Source organism: Hippichthys cyanospilos, chromosome 4 (assembly GCF_059441005.1).
Source record: "Hippichthys cyanospilos isolate Australia breed blue-spotted pipefish chromosome 4, RoL_Hcya_1.0, whole genome shotgun sequence".
Lineage (NCBI taxonomy): Eukaryota > Metazoa > Chordata > Actinopteri > Syngnathiformes > Syngnathidae > Hippichthys > Hippichthys cyanospilos.
In genome coordinates, this window is record NC_142372.1 from 4,642,028 (window position 1) to 4,660,731 (window position 18,704).

General features: G+C 39.0%; 1 long non-coding RNA gene across 1 annotated transcript in view; it reads right to left on the reverse strand.

Moving 5' to 3' along the window:
• LOC148424349 (uncharacterized) overlaps positions 1–18,704 on the reverse strand; it is a 99,366-nt gene that overhangs the window by 80,087 nt on the left and 575 nt on the right. The gene's annotated exons all lie outside the window — the stretch shown is intronic.

Below are 18,704 nucleotides of genomic sequence, written 5' to 3' on the forward strand. Positions count from 1 at the left end.
AAGTTGCTTGTTTTTGCTATAGGATGAACAAAACCCAGATTAACGCGAAAACGAGTCTCGTACTGTTTTTTTTTTTTTTTTATTGTTTGTTTTGTTTTGTTTCTCTCAGTGCCAGTGTGGAACAATCCGACTGTGCGATAACGAGCTCGACTGCTGACTGCGAATGTGAAAAGAATGGATGAATAGATAACAAAATTACCTGAAATATTTATAACCTCTGCCTCTTTCATCATCGGCGTTCCTCATAAGGATTTAAAGGGCCCTTGTGGGACCTCTTAATTGAGTTCCCACTCACAAAAGAAAATGAAAGGCTTCTTTTTTGTAAGCAGTCCACCACGTCTACATTCTCCACACCTCTTTTCATCTGGAGAATGAACTGATTAAAACAGGGAAAGTTGTAGCGCATCATAATGAGCGATTATCGGGACTTCATTGCATGCGGCAGGTAGTGTGTGTGATGGGACGTTGCGCGACTCGGAATTTCAAGTATAATGGGGCAAATTCTCCGGGACGTTAAGCCGATCTTAACATACGGGCCTTGGTTTAAGTGTGTGTGTGTGTGTGTGTGTGTGTGTGCCAAAGATGTGTGTGCAAATTCGGTTAACCCCACCCAAAAAAATAAAAGAGCAAGCAACACCGTGATTCCCAAGGCAAAGCGCTCTCTCGCATAAAAAAAAAAGATAAGCAGCACTGGACTATGAGCGACAGGGCTCAAATCATGAGTAAAAAGTTGTGGCTTATCGTAGGAAAATGTGGTATGTATATCTATCTATCTATCTATCTATCTATCTAATCTTTTTACCCAACGAGCTAGCTAGCATCCATCAATTTAGCTAGCTAGCATCTATCTATCTATCTATCTATCTATCTATCTATCTAATCTTTTTACCCAACGAGCTAGCTAGCATCCATCAATTTAGCTAGCTAGCATCTATCTATCTATCTATCTATCTATCTATCTATCTATCTATCTATCTATCTATCTATCTAATCTTTTTACCCAACGAGCTAGCTAGCATCCATCAATTTAGCTAGCTAGCATCTATCTATCTATCTATCTATCTATCTAATCTTTTTACCCAACGAGCTAGCTAGCATCCATCAATTTAGCTAGCTAGCATCTATCTATCTATCTATCTATCTATCTATCTATCTATCTATCTATCTATCTATCTATCTATCTATCTATCTATCTAATCTTTTTACCCAACGAGCTAGCTAGCATCCATCAATTTAGCTAGCTAGCATCTATCTATCTATCTATCTATCTATCTATCTATCTATCTATCTATCTATCTATCTATCTATCTATCTATCTATCTATCTATCTATCTAATCTTTTTACCCAACGAGCTAGCTAGCATCCATCAATTTAGCTAGCTAGCATCTATCTATCTATCTACAGTATCTATCTATATATATATATATAGTTTATTTTCCACTTTTTTTCAGCCGATTGTTTGAGGGGTGGGGTTGTAGGTAGAAGTCAACAAGTTCTATTGAGAATTCATCAATGGACCTCATCAAAGGTCCCCAACCACCGGATCCTTCGGGTGCCGTGGATCAACTGGTACCGGGCCGAAATAATGTTTTGGAGATGATTTAGTTTAACAGTTCATACGTTTGTGCTTGATCTTTGTTTTGTTTTTTTTGGGGGGGGGCGCCCAAAAACAATACAAAACAAAACATGTTATTTCACTCCCTGAGGGAAGAGAAAAGCTTCACACGACCCAGACACGAAACCATGAATCATGCCGGAGTCAAACCAGCGTTATTTCTAAGAATACATTTGGAAGAAAACAACTGAAAGAAACATAAAGTCGGTGACTGATGGCGTTTTATGTGGAGCAAATGCATCCATCCATCCACCCGAGCGGCCGTGTCCGAGGACAAGCCCACAGCGGATTTGCGTGGTGAGGCAAGGCGCGACAAAACGGGAGGCCCAACTCTCCACAGATCTCATTAGAACGGTCATAACGCGGCAACGATAGTGGAAGGAATATTCATCGAAGCCCCCCCCCCCCGACACAAACACACTTCCAGCCTCAGCGTCAGCTCTCGTGTACCACCAGGCCACCGCCTTGGGTATTCCGCAAGCGTGCATCATCATAACAGTGTTGCTTATTACAGTGTGTCCTCCGCATTAAAATACGGAGCGTGGACTCTACAGTAGTGAGCCGAAAATGTAAGGATAAACTTTTGAAGTTGCCCTTTATAATTACAAAATTGCAGACATATATTTCGTGGCTACGGGGTCTACATTCCGTCGTTTTTGTACGTTTACCTAAACTGTAATTGTCGGTCTTTTAGCCAATTATCAATCGTCATAAAAATCCACCTCCCAAAAAAACCTTGTTGTAGAAATTAACAAACGCCCATCACCTTGAACCAAAAGTCAATGCTATGCCTTTCAATCACTCTTTCATTTAATAAGGTAAAACACCTTATAATAAAACTCACTACACCCACACCACAACGCCTAGTATGCTGATTTCTAGGCATCAAATAAGTAATAAGCAATCACACACATTTTTCACAACCATTTTCAGAAATGGTTGCATAAAAAAAAAAAAAAATCACACTTGAATACATGTCATCTGTCACATACTCTACAAGTAAAAAGCAAGGTTTGGCTGTTGAAACTTCTATCTTGCATTTCCTGGCTAAGAGTCAATCAGAGTGAGACTTTTTACTTTGTGAGGTACCCATTGGTTACAGACCGCCCAGAATCTTTTGCTCAGCTATGTGGAAGTGTGTTATTAATCTAAATCACATTTAAATAGCAAAAGGAATGAAAAACATCTTAACTAATTTTAATGATTGCTTTTTACTTTAGGTCTGTGCAATGAATGTGTTGAGCGAGATTTCACTTCATGAAACCATGACTCTAGTTAACTGTTAAAACGCTTATTTCGCATTCAAATTTATGTTATTCAAGCACAGATATTATAACTCATATACATCGACCCCACTAATATGCAGGTTGAAACAAAACTCGGAGAAATACGGTAAGCAATAAATGTTTGCACATTGCCGTCATTCATCTTATCACGACAACACGCCGTCTCATGGGGACTAATATCTTTTAACTCACACACTGTTGTTATTTCTGATGTTACATGAACGTGAACGGTATGCTAATCAAGGACGTGTGGTACGTTCATTTGGATTAAAGCGTCAAAAAGAAATTGCGGCGTACAAAAGAAAGAACGATCAGTCCCCCTCACATTAATGTTGACAATTTCAACACAGCGCGTGATGTGTATCTATATTTCAATTCGCGGCTCATAATTACACTGCCATTGTCTGCCGGCTCGTGTTTGTAATAAATGCAGCGCCGCGATAATCTGTCTCGCCGCGATAGCTCGTCTCATTAATACGGGAGGAATATTTCGTGCAAGCCTCCTGCAATAGGCTTACTGATTTTTTGTTTGCGCAATGGCATTCCGCCTCCTCGGCTCTAAAGCGCACATATTTGGACAGAAACAAAAAGTATGGATCTCATGGGTCTCAAAAAGTTCCCACCCACACAAACTGGACACAAGATGCTGGAATAATTTTCCCTCGCAGGGTGAGATGCTATGTCATTCGACGAGGGCTCAGAGAAGAAGGAGCCAGATGGGCCGGAAGCAGATGGGAAAGCACTTCCCAGTTTTTTGCATCACTTTTGAACATTTTGAACTTTGACCTGCCGGGCAAGCAGACACTTGACCTTGGCTGACCCCACCTGCGTTTTTTCGAGGATACCCTCTGCTTCCAGTTGTGCATCTTCTACAAAAGAAAACCTTTTCACCGCTCTTAGCGGTGAGCGTGATCCAGACGTGTGGGAGGGTTTACTGTGTGTTGCTGTGAACGCACACACGCACAAACGCGCGCACGCTTACACACAGAGCCACGCGCGATGGAGATTGATGGCGCCTCATGACTCTCTTCCCGCGTGTCGGCCTTGAGATAAGTGAGACGTCCATCCACAGCCGAGCGTATAGAAAACAACTTGTTTAGTCTCCCCGTCACAAGGACAGTGGCCCCTCTTACACAGTCAATGCCACATTCAGGTAATATGTGCCTTCATTCAACAGCGGTGCAGCACGTCGCACGAGCGCAACGGCAGTGTGGCTTCCACCAGGGGTCTCCCGGACGGAATTTGGCTCTGCAAATTACCAAAAATTTCGGACGATAAACCGTGCCGGTATATAAGATGCAGCATGAAAAATTGAGCAAAAAAAAAACAAACTATTTTGGTTACGGAGAAGCCGCAGGTCATAACATCAGATACCGAAATTCCCCAAATATAATACACACTTTTTTTTTCGCAAAAAAAAAGACAAAAGTATGGGTGTGTCTTAAACGGTAATTCGAAGATTAGAATTTGATTTTTCGACACCGTTGGAGGAAGATTCATATGTCAGCCACATTAGCCGAGTTTTGACGCACCGAAGTGCATTTTTAGATCAGCCGTATTCTTACTTACGATAATTACCATAACGGTAAGCGAAACATGGTGGACCTCAGTTGGCTGTTAGCAGCCAGTGCCTGTTGTAGCTAACAGTAGCTCATGTTAGCTAAGGTTGTTACGGCATTATTTTCAATTAAAAAAAGCGAACAGACTGAATAATTACCGGTAAGAGCTACAATGCGTACGTCAGTTGGCTGTTAGCAGCGAGTGAATGTCACAGCTTACAATAGCTTGTGGTAGCTACGGTTGTTACGGCATTATTTTCAATAAAAGAAGCGAGCAGACCGAACCGCTGTCCGAGTCCTTGTCCACACACAGTAATATTACTAAAACGGATGGTGTGCAAGCGGGTATTTAGGACAAGATTAACTTGAGCTGAGGACATTTAACCCGCAAAAAATATATAATTCATGGATATGAACAGAAGAAAACAAAAAGAATTTACAAACATGAGATTTATTCAGTTTTACTATAATTTTTACATTGTCGCCAAACTGTCGATGTGTCCTATTAACGGTAACATAGAAAATACCAGAATTTGACACAGGTGCGTCCTATATTTGGGGGATTACGGTATTTAGGCAGGAAGATGGTTAAAAAATAGATGGTTTTATAATATGCTATTGTTATGAAATTGTATTTTTTTTTGTTTAAAAAAAGTCGGTTTATTTATTAATTTTCAATGAATTCAGACAACTCTTCCATTTCATTTAGGGGTACGCGAGCTAGTTATGTTAAACAGCATTAGGGTTTTCCTTGACTTCAAACAGCCACGACGACGTCCATTTGGATGAAATTCGATAATGCGACATGCATTTCGTTCGGATTACATAAACTCTAGCCGGCGGGCTGAGTCGTTTGTCAGTCTCTTGGAGCGTTTGCGGCGCTGTTAATGAGCCGCGAATGTTTGACGCGCTGGTGTCCGCGAGGCATCTCGCTGCCAAAATAAACGGGCCAGGCTGGTCCAGCACCAAAATGACAAGGCCTCAACAGGCCGGCTCATTATTTTAAAAGCCAAAAAATATTGAGGCTCTTTGATATGGGATTAAACCAAATATACACAAGACCACTTCCTTCAATTTATGATTTTTTTGTATAAACGTTTCTTAAATGTTATACAGCGGGACCCCGTGTTATGACATGAATCCGTTCCGCGGTTGGGTTCGTAAGGCCAATTCACCAGAGCAATCTTGGAACCCATAGCTAACCCATTCAAGTTTGAATTAAGTGGTAAAATGGACTATAAATACGGTTTTGTAACCACTCGCGACAGAACAAAGCTTTCCCGTTCCGCCATTTTGAAACGAGTGTGGCCGACCAATAGCAGACCAGCATCTCCGTCATGTGAAGGCAACAGAAAATAAGTGCAATTACCTAAAAATGCCAAACAACATAAATCCAGCCAACCCCCTAGGGTCATGACAGTTGTTTTTGTCGCAAAGCGGGGAAAATGCCGTGAAGGGGGGACGAAAAAAGTCACTATTCCACATCGCAGCATGAAAAAAATGTAAGACAGGGACGCTGTAACCTGGGGTCCACTGTATTCCTAAACGAGAGCTCCCTTGGGGGCAAAACTTTCAACGCGCACCGAGTCAATCTTTCAATCTTCACAAATTATGAATCAATTTAAAGCAAGCACTCACAGAGATCAAGTCAATATCATTTTGCCTTCTGTTGTGCATTAAATACTTTATTGCCGCGTATGATGACCGCTAACGACAAACAGCAGCTTGCAATTTACGGCTTAGCGGTGCCAAGAACCAACCCCGATGGAAAGCACCAAGTGTTTTCTTGACTCAGTCACCTCAGCACTGAAGTGGTGCCAGTTTAATATACTTTTAACGCTTTTAAAAAATCATGAAAGGCACTTTTCATTTGATAACGGAACTGTTGTAAAACTGTCACAGACTATAGTCGAGAAGTCTTCCTGCGGGGTCTCTCCTTCCCGTTAATTGCCAAGCGGCAAAGCACTAAAACGCTTCTAATTAAACGTCACCTCACCTTTACGGGAAAAAAGAAAAACACATTTGAACTGTGACTAATTCCAAAGTGTGAAGAAGTGGATTTTCTGAGTTTCGTCTTACCACGTCAGTTAGGCTGCGTACTGGCCTACAATGGATGCAAATACAAGGAATACATTAAAGGAACCACATCTTCTGTGTATTATGCTTAAAAAATAATAAATTAAAAAAAAAATCTTCCCCTAAAGCCCAAATCACGAAGCAATATGACATTTGGTAGACATATTCCATATTCAGAATATTGTAATTTGCTTGAAATGATAAAGAAAGTCTGCAATTTTGGTAATCTTGAGAAAAATTTCAATAATTCTCAGATTTTGTTTGGTTGCTGCTAAATATAGGACAGAATATATAACACCTGAATCATTTGACAGGAACACAACAACAATTGTTGACAACTTGGAGTAAAACACAAAACAAACGGCACTGACTACCATTCTTAATTATTAATTAAGTATTAATTCCGCAGTCTTGCCATATGTTTGCAAAATAACTTGTAATTGGTACAAAAAACAGAACCTAAATCCACAGCATTATGTTAAAATAGTTTTGAAGCTTTTGCTGTACAATTTCTTGTCATGTGTTAGCTTAACGACATGTTAGCTCAACGTGTGTAGCTATTAAATGAGCAACACTGTTTAATTCAATTTTAGCAGAATTAATACCAGAATATATACAGTGGACCTATGCTAAGTTAAGTTATGTTAAGGTATTTTTCTATGTTCTACTCAATTTGCTATCTATGTTAGCATAGCAACTCTTAGCGTGTCACTATTTATTTGTCATCATGAATAGTACCTGAAGCATTATGTTACATTCCTTTTGTTCTACTCTTACACATTCTTTGCTAAATTTGCTATCTTGACCTATGTTAGCATAACAACTGTTAGCATGTTAGTGTTTCATTGTCATAAATATTACATAAATCATTATATTAGGTTCTTTTTGTTCTGCTCTCACACATTCTTTTCTAAATTTGCTATCTTGACCTATATTAGCCTAACAACTGTTAGCATGTTAGTGTTGTCATTGTCATAAATATTACCTGAATATATGCACTTTTTCTACTTATTATATGTTAGCTTACCAACTATTAATAGGTTGATTCATCATTAGAAATAATATCTGAATATATCATAAGATTTGTTTTATTCTGCTTTGCTATCTTGCCATATGCTAGCATGCATGTATGTCATTAACTGTGATTATAGTACGTAAATATGTCATTATGATCTTTTTGTTCTGCTTTTGCGCTTTTTCTGCTCAGTTTGCTGTCTTGCCATATGTTAGCACACGATTGTTAGCATGTTAGCATTTCATTACTTGTAATTACAAATTCAAAGCATTACGCTATTTTTGCTCTGCTTTAGCGCTTTCTCTACCCTCTATGTTGCCAAAGCTTAATTCACCGACTGTTAGCATGTTACTATTTGATGATTCGTCTTTTTTTCAGCACTTTTCCTATTAAAATCGCTATCTTGCGATACGTTATCACGTTAGCCTTTTTATCAATTCTCATTATAGGGCAAGCGCATCCTTTTACGGAGCACAACAGACTGAGTTAATAAAGAGAGGATTTAAGTCTGAGGAGTGACGGATGGTAACTGAGCCGTTTGACAGGCCGGATGTCTTCATTTTGGCCTAACAGTCAAGTTAAAAAATATGCGAGTCATCCTTTTCGACCCGCTTGTACCTTGAGCCGTCTGAAAAGAAGCAATTACCTGAGATACCAGTGGGCCGCAAAAGGCCTTGGAGGATTTGATCAATTAATCACAAAAATCCCTATAAAAGAATCATTCATCACACGCTAATGCTTCTCCGACTAGCGAATGTGACCAAAAAGAATCGTTTCAAGGGTTTGCTGCCCTCCGTTATTGGCCTCACGTTAACGAGGCATTGAGAAGATGATGTTCGGATGCCGTGGAGCTACACTTCAGCAGACTCTAATTTCAGGCTATGTTAAATAAATGTTTGGGCAACAATTAGAAACAGATCCTTTACGGCTTAACTGGCAGGAATTGTTTTCTTGTGGTTGTCAATGCTGAAAGCTACTTGAAAAAGTTACATGTTAAAAGATGCTCCCATCTTAAATTAAACCATTGTAATATTATAAAATGTATATAAAGAAAAATCTAATTATAATACTGACGAGAGCTAAGAAAAAAATGTTGACCAAGTCGGGTGTAAACCTTAAATAAAGGTAGACTAAAAATATTTTGTTATTTTATTTGTATTTTTAAGATGTTTTCCACTTAAAAAAGTGACAAAAATAAAGTGTTCAATTCCTGCAAAGAAAAAAAAAGTATATCACAGCAGTACTTGGAGTTTGCCAAAATGAAGGAATCTACTTGTCAAATTAAATTATAATAATCACAAGAGCTAAGAAAAAAAATGTTGACCAAGTCGGGTATAAGCCTTACATATAGGTTGACTAAAAAAACTCTGCTAGAACCATGTTCGTATCTCTTGAATCTTTCTTGCTGACATATGTAGCGTTCCAATGGTGTCAAGGGAGAAAAAAATACTACCGCCAAAAATCAAAGTAATCACAAGTTGAAGATATTTCCCCCTTAAAAAAGCGACAAACCACACTTAATCTGCTCGTCAAGAAGAACGAGAAGTTAATGACCTCATAGAAGCTAACGAGCAGCTGCAATCACAAGTTTATTCTTGGGATATTACTGAAATTTAAGAACACTATTACATGTGTAATGTACTGTGTATGCAATGGGTAACGGTAATGCTAATGCTAGCAGCGAAGCTAAACTGTTGGCACAGGCAAATTTAAAAAAAAAGTACATCTAAAGAATATTATAAAAATTGAGTAGCCATATCCATGCAGAATATTATATATAAAAAAAGCTTAGTAAATTACTTTTATTTACAAAGATGTGTGGGTGGGAGGGGCAACTAACTGATTGTTAGTTTTATTGCCAACACAATAAAAAATAAATAAGCAGAGATCCTAGCAAGTCAAAACAAAATTCACAGTTTTTTATATTTCAATGCAAATGTTAGCATTCCTCTCTCTGATTCCTGATGGGCGTTCTAGCAATAAATTTATCATGAGTAACTTGGCTTTGCAAGTATGAAAAGCACATCGGAAACCGGGCAGCTTGTTGGACTCCAGGAGAGGAGAAGCAATATTTTAAACCGCCAAAAGCCTGTCGAAATGCTAATATTAACTTTTTATTGTTTCACAAGCCGCACTTTACTAACTGTAAGTCCTCTATAAAACTAACAATATCTTCCCGAGGTAACTAAGGTAATATTTGTCGGATTTAGTAGACCCATGATTATTGTTGTGGAGCGCAATTTCCCTCCTTTATTATTGATGTTGAGATCCAGAAATTTGGCCCGAAATGAAGTTTGAGTGTGTGTGTGTGTGTTTTACAAAATAAGTATAACAAATTGCCAAAGCGGCTGAGGGTGAGAACAAAGATGAGCAAATGCGTAGGGGGGCGAAAGCAGCGGCCGTAAAAAGTGCGTTGTGTCACGTTGATGGAAAACATGCGTCGCTGGCGAGGATTCACCCACGGATGCAAGGACAAAAAGAGGCCGTTTGCATAACGTGACGTTTACAAAAAGCCCGAGTAATATTTTCACGTTTTTTTTTTGGTTTAGCTCTGGAAATTCTCTTACCTGAGAGACACAAGGGAGGAAATGTTTTGATTAAAATTGTAATGTATCATTATGGGACGTTTTTGAAGATTCATATGGAAATCAAAACTTGTTTATCTGATTATCAATTGACAAAATCATTGTATATGTATATGGCCGGTTGCTAGCAGCTAGGTGGAGATTAGGACCAGTGGCGAAAACCGTTTTGCTCGAGCATTCAAGAACCGCGTCAAATTTGCGTTTCAGGTCAATTGTAGCGTGAGGCTGAGCGTTGAGCACTCAAGCAAAAATGGCCTTGCAGCTCTTTTCAATCCAGCCAATTTGTAAACATAACAGAAATCGCTGCCAAAGTTAGTGTCCAGCATAAGCCTTGTTTTGTGAGATATATATAAATATATATATATATATATATATATATATATATATATATATATATATATATATATATATATATATATATATATATATGTTTTTTTTTTGTTTTTTGCAAAAAGTCTAATGTAACCACAGATCATATCATAAACAAGTCCTGTAAGACTTTTCTTGGAATCTAGACTTGGAAACTAGACCCGTTTTAAAAAAGTCGAAGATTTGAAAATGACCTAAATTATGAAATTGCGGTTTGCGATTTTGTAGAGGTTTTAACACTTAAAAAAAAAAAAATTATATATACAGTCAGCCCCCGGCTTACGAGCACCCTGATTTGCGAACAATTCGCCTTACGAGCGTGGATCAGGGAGAATTTTGTCCTCCGCTTACGAGCAAACCTCTCGTCTTACGAGCATTCCGACAAACCAGCCATTGAGTATGTAGAAATGTTCTCGTCTAACTGCGTCAACATATTCAGCAGTTGCGTCATTTACAATCATTAACAGATACTAATGGCGGTAACGTGAACGCTATTGGTCTTACAATCTCACACTGACTGTCTCACTCACGGTGTCTAAATATATTACCATTTAAGTGTAGTGTTTGTACAGCTAAAGGGAAAAACAGCTGACATGAAATTAAATGTGCCGATTGCAGGACAAAGAATTGTCATTGGTTTAAATGTGTGTTTTTTTTTAATTAATTGTCAATACATTCCAACCGTTTAAAAAAAAAGTGCGAATAATTATCAGTCAGTCAAGGAGACGCCAATATGCTGTTGGTCGATTAAGGTCACCCGGTCTCACTCACGGAGATGCTATTGGCCGGCGTCACACGTCAATCACAGAAATGCCGATATGCTATTGGCCGAACGCCTTTATCTAGCTTGATGGGACAGGATGGAAGGAAGTAGACAAAATGAGTGAAAAACGGAATGTTTTGAAGACTTTGCAAACTTTATCTGTTAGACATAGCTTCTAAAATTACTAGCAGCGGTAAAGGAAGAAATAAGAGGATGATGTTTTAGTATCTCCGTGATTTGCACCATGACTGAAAGAGTTACTGTAACACTGTAAGACCAATAGCCTATGTGCGTTGCCGTATTAACTCAAGAGGTTAATCTCTGCACCCTGTTACGGGTGGTATTACAGCGTCATAAATGGTTGCTTGACAAAACTGCATGTCATGTTAGTCGGCGACTTCCCGACACGCTTTGGGACAGCGCCATTCTTGCAATTCTGTGAGATGTAACCAACGATGAACTGACGCTCGAACAAGCTTTAAGCCACCCAGCTCAATTCACGTCGGGAAAAATAGCTGACATGAAATTAAGTGTGCCGATTGCAGGATGACATGAAATTAAGTGTGCCGATTGCAGGACAAAACAATCGTTACAGGTTTAAATGTGTTTTAATCAATAAGATGTCAATACATTCCAACCGTTTAAAAAAAAAGTGCGAATAATTATCAGTCAGTCAAGGAGACGCCAATATGCTATTGGTCGATTAAGGTCACCCGGTCTCACTCACGGAGATGCTATTGGCCGGCGTCACACGTCAATCACAGAAGTGCCGATATGCTATTGGCCGAACGCCTTTATCTAGCTTGATGGCACAGCTGGTTGGGATGGAAGGAAGTAGAGAAAACCCTGACTGAAAAAGTTACTTTGACACTGTAAGACCAATAGCATATCTGATTTACCGTATTGACTTCGAGCATTCATCTCTGCTCATCTCTGCTTATCACAGCGCAAGTCACGGCTTTCCAAAGGTAAAAGTCATTTTTCCTCTGTAATTGTTATTTAACGCAACTGTACAGTAGATTATGTCACTTAATATTAATATATGTATACAGCGTGATGATTTTACCTAAGGCTTCTGCGCGCGTTGCACGCATTCACGAATTAACATGGGTTTGGATTGCCCGCTATACGAGCAATTCGAGATACGAGCGTAGCCGCTGAACGGATTAAGTTCGTAACCCGGGGGCCCACTGTATATATATATATATACATACATATATTATATATGTGTGTGAGTGGGGGGGGGGGGGGGTGGGGGTTTGCAAAAGGTGTAATGTAACCACAGATCGTATCATAAACAAGACCTGTAAGACTTTTCTCGGAATCTAGACTTGGAAACTAGACCTGTTTTAAAAAAGTGTAAGATTTGAAAATGAGCTAAATTATGAAATTGCGGTTTGCGATTTTGTACAAGTTTTAAGACTATAAACTTATATATATATATATATATATATATATATATATATATGTTCACATACATACATATATACTCACACACACGCACACATCCATTGGCAAGTCTTCTACCGGCCATCAGTCAGCATCAAAAAGGAGCTGTGCTATGAATATACTAAAGTGGAGCATGTTGAACATTTTTGCATTTTTACTGCAAGTTGAGCGCTCCTTCTGATTTATTCGATCGAGCGCGATAAAAGAATCACAAATCACACCGGAATGAAATTTATAATCCCCGCCTTTACTCGCCTTCCTTATAAATGCATCGAGCAAAACGGCGTCACGTGAGACTCTGGCACTTGGAAGGCGTATTCTAAAAACAATTTCCAAACGTGCATCTTCAATGAGAATGTTGACAAATGACCCCGATGCCTCGTAGGGCGGCTTTAAAGGTGAGGCGTCCGAGTCAGTTGCCCGACGAAATTACACAAGGAATTGATTGATCACGCCGGCGTGCGCCTTTGCAATGCAGCTAAAACTGATGCGTCTAGATTAGTGTCAGAGGGGCAGCTGAAGGACAATGAAGGCGCTCGCCAGGAGACGTGACCTTCTCGCGCACACACGCACACACACATGGACGGGCTGATGGCGGGAAACCAAGAGCTTGGGGAAATGTCGTCATGCCAGACAACGGGCAAAAAAAAAAAAAAAAAAGATAATGTGAGGCAGGGATGCAGTTGCAGATGTTTCAATTCGTATTCATTAGCATGGCTTTCCATTACTGACTGGAAATGAAGCCGGTGCAGCCGCACACACTTGCGTAAACACAATATAAGTCACCACACATTCAGTGTACAATTTATTTTACGCTCCAGAATGGAGGCGCACCGCCAACGGGCGGCAAAGCTTGGGGAAATCAACATCATCCGGGACAATAGGAGAAATAAGGTACACCCATACTATACAAAATTTGCAGTTCTAAAATATTTATAAACATAAATATACATACAAAATTTAAAGGATCTAGATCACAGGTGTCAAACTCAAGGCCCGGGGGCCAGATCCGGCCCGCCACATCATGTCACGCGGCCCGCGAAACGCCCATTCCAATCAAAGTTTTCGGTCAAAATATCACATTTGTAAGTCAATTTGAAATTGTTTGGGGGGAAAAAGCAAGCGCTTTTTGCCCTCACCCTCTCTCTGATTTCAAAACTAGTTGGAAGTGTGACAAATACACCCAAAATGTATTTTATCACAGTCATCTCGGCCCTCTGACAGAAACTGTAACTGCAACGTGGCCCTCGATAAGAATGAGTTTGACACCCCTGAATTCTAGAAAATGATATTACCATATTTTCCGCACTAAGGCGCACCTAAAAGCTTTGATTTTTTTTAAAAGGCTCATGGTGCACCTTATAATCCGGTGCGCCTTATATATGGGTCAACGTTGTAACTAATAAATAAAACGTTGCTATTTCCTCTGTGCAAATATTTCCTCCTCAGCTCTAGAACCAAAACGGAACTAAAAGAAACGGTTGGTGTGTATTTAATCTTGCACAGATCGCTGTAGGGGATGTACCAATTTCTTCTGTCGTCAAAAGTTTTTCTCAAGTCATATTTAGAAAAAAGAAGAGTCCAAAATTCACAGTACGTACCATGAATCGATATGAATATGGGTAATTGGTAAACATCTTTTGGCTACACAAAATATTGGGCCGATGGTCGTCATGTTTTAGAGGCTGATTCTGTCACGAGTATTTTGCTGACAGCTGGTCACAGTTTTGGATATTTCGCTGTCCTAACACTTAACTCCGTGTGCGTGCGTGCGTTTTCGCAACAACTTGCAAACTAATCATCCAAAGGACTTTTACAGCGTGACGAACGGTCAAATACAAACAACGGCGTAGCTAATTAGTCCGACTGCATTTGCGGCTCGAAACCGACCGCCGTCGACGCGCCTCTCAACTAATTGGCTGTCCGAGTCGTGTAAAAGCGGCGGGAGATTACGGAGAGGCAAAGGGGCGCCGGGGCTTCTCCGTCCGGATTCCCGCAAAGCGCCGAATCAGCAGATCGCTAATCGTCGTCGTCTCAGCGGCGCGAGTCAGAAAAATGTGTTAATGAACGCCGGAAGCTGTCAGGGGGTCGGCCTCGGCTCGGATATCTAACGAAGGAGGAAAGTAGATGATGATGATGTTTGAGGAACCCGGGGAGAACCTCCACCCGAGAAGATACTTTTTAGAATGAGCATCCACTAAAACGCGACGGATAATAAAAACTTATCGCAGCAGACTGCTACATGTTAGCCCACTGTCAACAATTAGATATTTACAGTCAAGCTCGCGTTTGCGATGGCAGCCGCCCTTTCAGAAGGTCTTGTTTGTTATTGGATTCCCCATGTTTGCTCCGTATAACTGCTCATCTTCCAGCAGGAACAAAAATACACCCGTCTATAAAATCGGTGATTTTGGGGGGGAACGTTTCAGCCCACAGAACAACACGTAATTTGGTTGTATCAGTCCCGGTTTCTCTCTGTGCCTGCATGGGTTTTCTCCAGAGTATTCTGGTTTCTTAACACGTTCCAAAACTGGTAGGTAATCCCGTCCATGAGTAGGAATCGTGAGCGAAACGTCGCTAGTACAACATTGTACTTTTTTCTTGTTTATTTTCATAACGCATTACATTTTTTACATTATTATTTTTATTTTTATTAAAAAAAAATTACAATATTTTTACATTTTTTAAAGAGTACAGATATTCAAACCTTGGTGTTTATTTTTATTTTTTTTGTCATTTTAAAATTGTAGTTTTTGGCTCAGGCGGGTCAAAACGAATCAATTATTCGTCGTTATTATTTTTATTTAAAAAAAAAAATCAAATAACTGCTAAAGTAATCAATTGTATAGGCAATTAAGTACTGAAATAATTTATGACAAGTATCAAACTACTAAACTGGGTACTTTAGGACTTAAGTACTAAAGTAATTCATTACTTCAAGACTCAAATTATATAAAGATTTTTGTAGTACGTGATTACCTAAAGTACTTTGTTGCTTTAGTACTTAATTACTTTTTATGTCAAGCAATTAAGTACTAAAAAAACTGATTACTTCAGTCCTAAATTACTAAACTAATCAAGTGCTTTAGTACAAAAGTACTGTACTGACATATTTGATTACTTTACCACTGATGCACACAGATTACTTTAGTACTTGATTACCAAATGTATTTGTACTTAATTCCCTAAGGTAATCAATTATGTTAAGTTATTAAATACTAAATTCATTTATTACTTAAGTACCAAACAACTAAACTGGGTACTTTAGGACTTAAGTATTAATTCATTACTTCAACACTCAAATACATGATGATTTCTGTAGTACGTGATTACCTAAAGTACTTCATTGCTTTAGTACTTAATTTACTTCAGTATTTGTGTCAAGGAAATAAAGTAATAAAACGGATTACTTCAGTCCTAAATTACTAATTAAGTACTTTAGTACTAAAGTACTGCACTGTTTGATTACTTCAGCACTGAAGCACACAGATTACTTTAGTACTTGATTGCCAAATGTATTTGTAATTAATTCCCTAAAGTAATCAATTATGTTATGTTTATTTAGTACTAAATTGATTACTTTTGTACTCAAATACTAAAGTAATCAGGGAATTTCACAGTATTGGATTACTTCAGCACTCAAGCACAAAAAGATTATTGTACTACCTGAAGTAATTACCTAAAATAAATGATTACTTTGGGTACTTATGTATTGAGAGCCATTTTCAACTCTCCTTTAATCATAAAATTGCAAGACAAAATATTCAGAGAAAAACACAAATAACTAGCTGCGATTTTATGTCTGGATGCTTTAAAAACATAAAATAGCGTTTTATGAATTGAATGTGTTCAACAATCATACCTCATAAACAGTGCATCAGCTGTGGTTTTGAAAAAAATATAATAATTATTCAAAGTTTGGTGAGCACTAGCAAACTTTGCGTATGTTCAAAGGTTATTTTCGGTTTGGTTCCCGCACATTTTTTGTTTCTCTTGGAGGCGTGCGGGAGGGAAAAAAAAACACCCCAAAAAACTGTCATAATCTGCAGCATTTAAATGCCTACGTTGTTTATCGACATTTTCAGCTTTTTAAAGTGACTGCAGAAAGTCGCGATTAAAAAAAAAGGCTGAAGCGAAAGCGGACGAGCGGGCCAAATGAAAGCGCGTAATTGGAGAGGCTTTCGCTTTGAGGGGTTGGAGAGTCTATCCAGAAAAACCTTAAAAAAATACATTTAGCGCGTTAATAATCTTGTAAGGGGAGCCACAAAAAATGGCTATAATTGCACGGCGGAAGGAGTAACAACAAGCTTTATTTCCAGCAGCGCTCTTTCTCCGGAGGCGAGACGCCGCCTGACACCCGTCCAAAAGTCATTCTAATTGGAAAGGCGGGAAAAAGTTTGTCAGAAAAGAAGCGCACCGGCGAGGGACGTCCCCGCACTCAATGTGTCAATCGTTTGTTTTTTTTTTTCTTGCTGTTTTTACCCCGGCGCCAAGCCAAGCCACGCAAATTTGTCTTTGTTTTGAAAGCTTTTATTTGGACATGAATTAAACATGCGGGCCGTGCAGGCGGGTTTCTCTGACAGCCGGGAAGCGCTCGCTCGGTGACAAGTTGCACCTTAATTGCCTTGATGGCGTCCTCGCCGCGCTGTCGTTGTTTGTGCGCATGTACACGCGTGAGCTGACAATGGGTGCGTTCAAACGCACCGGGGACGGAACGCTATTTGGAAATTGTTGTCTGGTAGCGACTGTGGTTTTAAGATCAGGTCTGGTTTGGAACGAGAAAAAAATCCCTTAAAGGGATAGATTTTTTTTCATTTTTTCGCTTCATTTTTCATTACGGACACCAGGAGGTGCTGCAATTACCATTGTCAGGAGCTATAACAAACATGGCCGCCTCCAGGGAAGTGCTACGCCCCAATGTAATATAATTGAATGATAACTAGACCCATGATTATATTTAAAACATACTGGTGGTTTTTGACATTTACAATCATTTCATTTATTCCATTTGAATGAAAAACGCTCTAAATCTTACACACTGTCCCTTTAAATTACTAATTTCAACAAAACAAAACAGCAAAACGACCCTGTTTTTTTGGGCTATCGCACTATATATATATATATATATATATATATATATATATATATATATATATATATATATATATGTCGCACAAACAAAAATTGAGTCAATGACTAACCAACTAAAGTTTGAATTAAGCACTAAAATGCCCAATAAATACGATACTGTAAGTAACATATTTTCCGCATTATAAGGCGCACCGGATTATAAGGCGCACCCTCAATCAATAACATTTTAAAACGTTTCCATATATAAGGCGCACCGGATTTTAAGGCGCACCCTCAATAAATGACACTTGAAAACTTTTTCAATCACAATATAGTAATACTCAAAGTAATAACAATAATAACTCAAATAATAACTCTCAATAGCATAATAAGTCAATGTCAATATGAGCAACCTTGTTCAACTTTAAAACACAGAAAAAACAGGTAAAGCTTACTTTATCACTTCATTCCCCATCTACGAATCTCAATATTGATCCATATATAAGGCGCATCTGATTATAAGGCGCACCATCAGCTTTTTAAAAATATTAAGGCTTTTAGGTGCGCCTAATAGTGCGAAAAATACGGAACTCACACGACATCAAATCTTCGGCATCTATCAGCATCTTAGTGACAACACCGTAACGCTGCCCAATAGCAGACAAGCGTCTTAAGAAAGCTGTGACGCTAACCAATAGCAGACAAGCATCTTAGTGACACCATGACGGCGACCAATAGAAGACCAGGAATTTTTGTGAGGTATGCAGTGACGCATGTAGTGACGTATGAACGTGGTGCGACTCACAGTCACACTGACTGCCAAGTTTGAATTTAGTAAGTTTGTTGATGCCGTAAAGCGGGAAAACTGCCGTAAAAGGGGGGGTAGTATTCCATTTCGTAACGTGAAAAAAGAGTA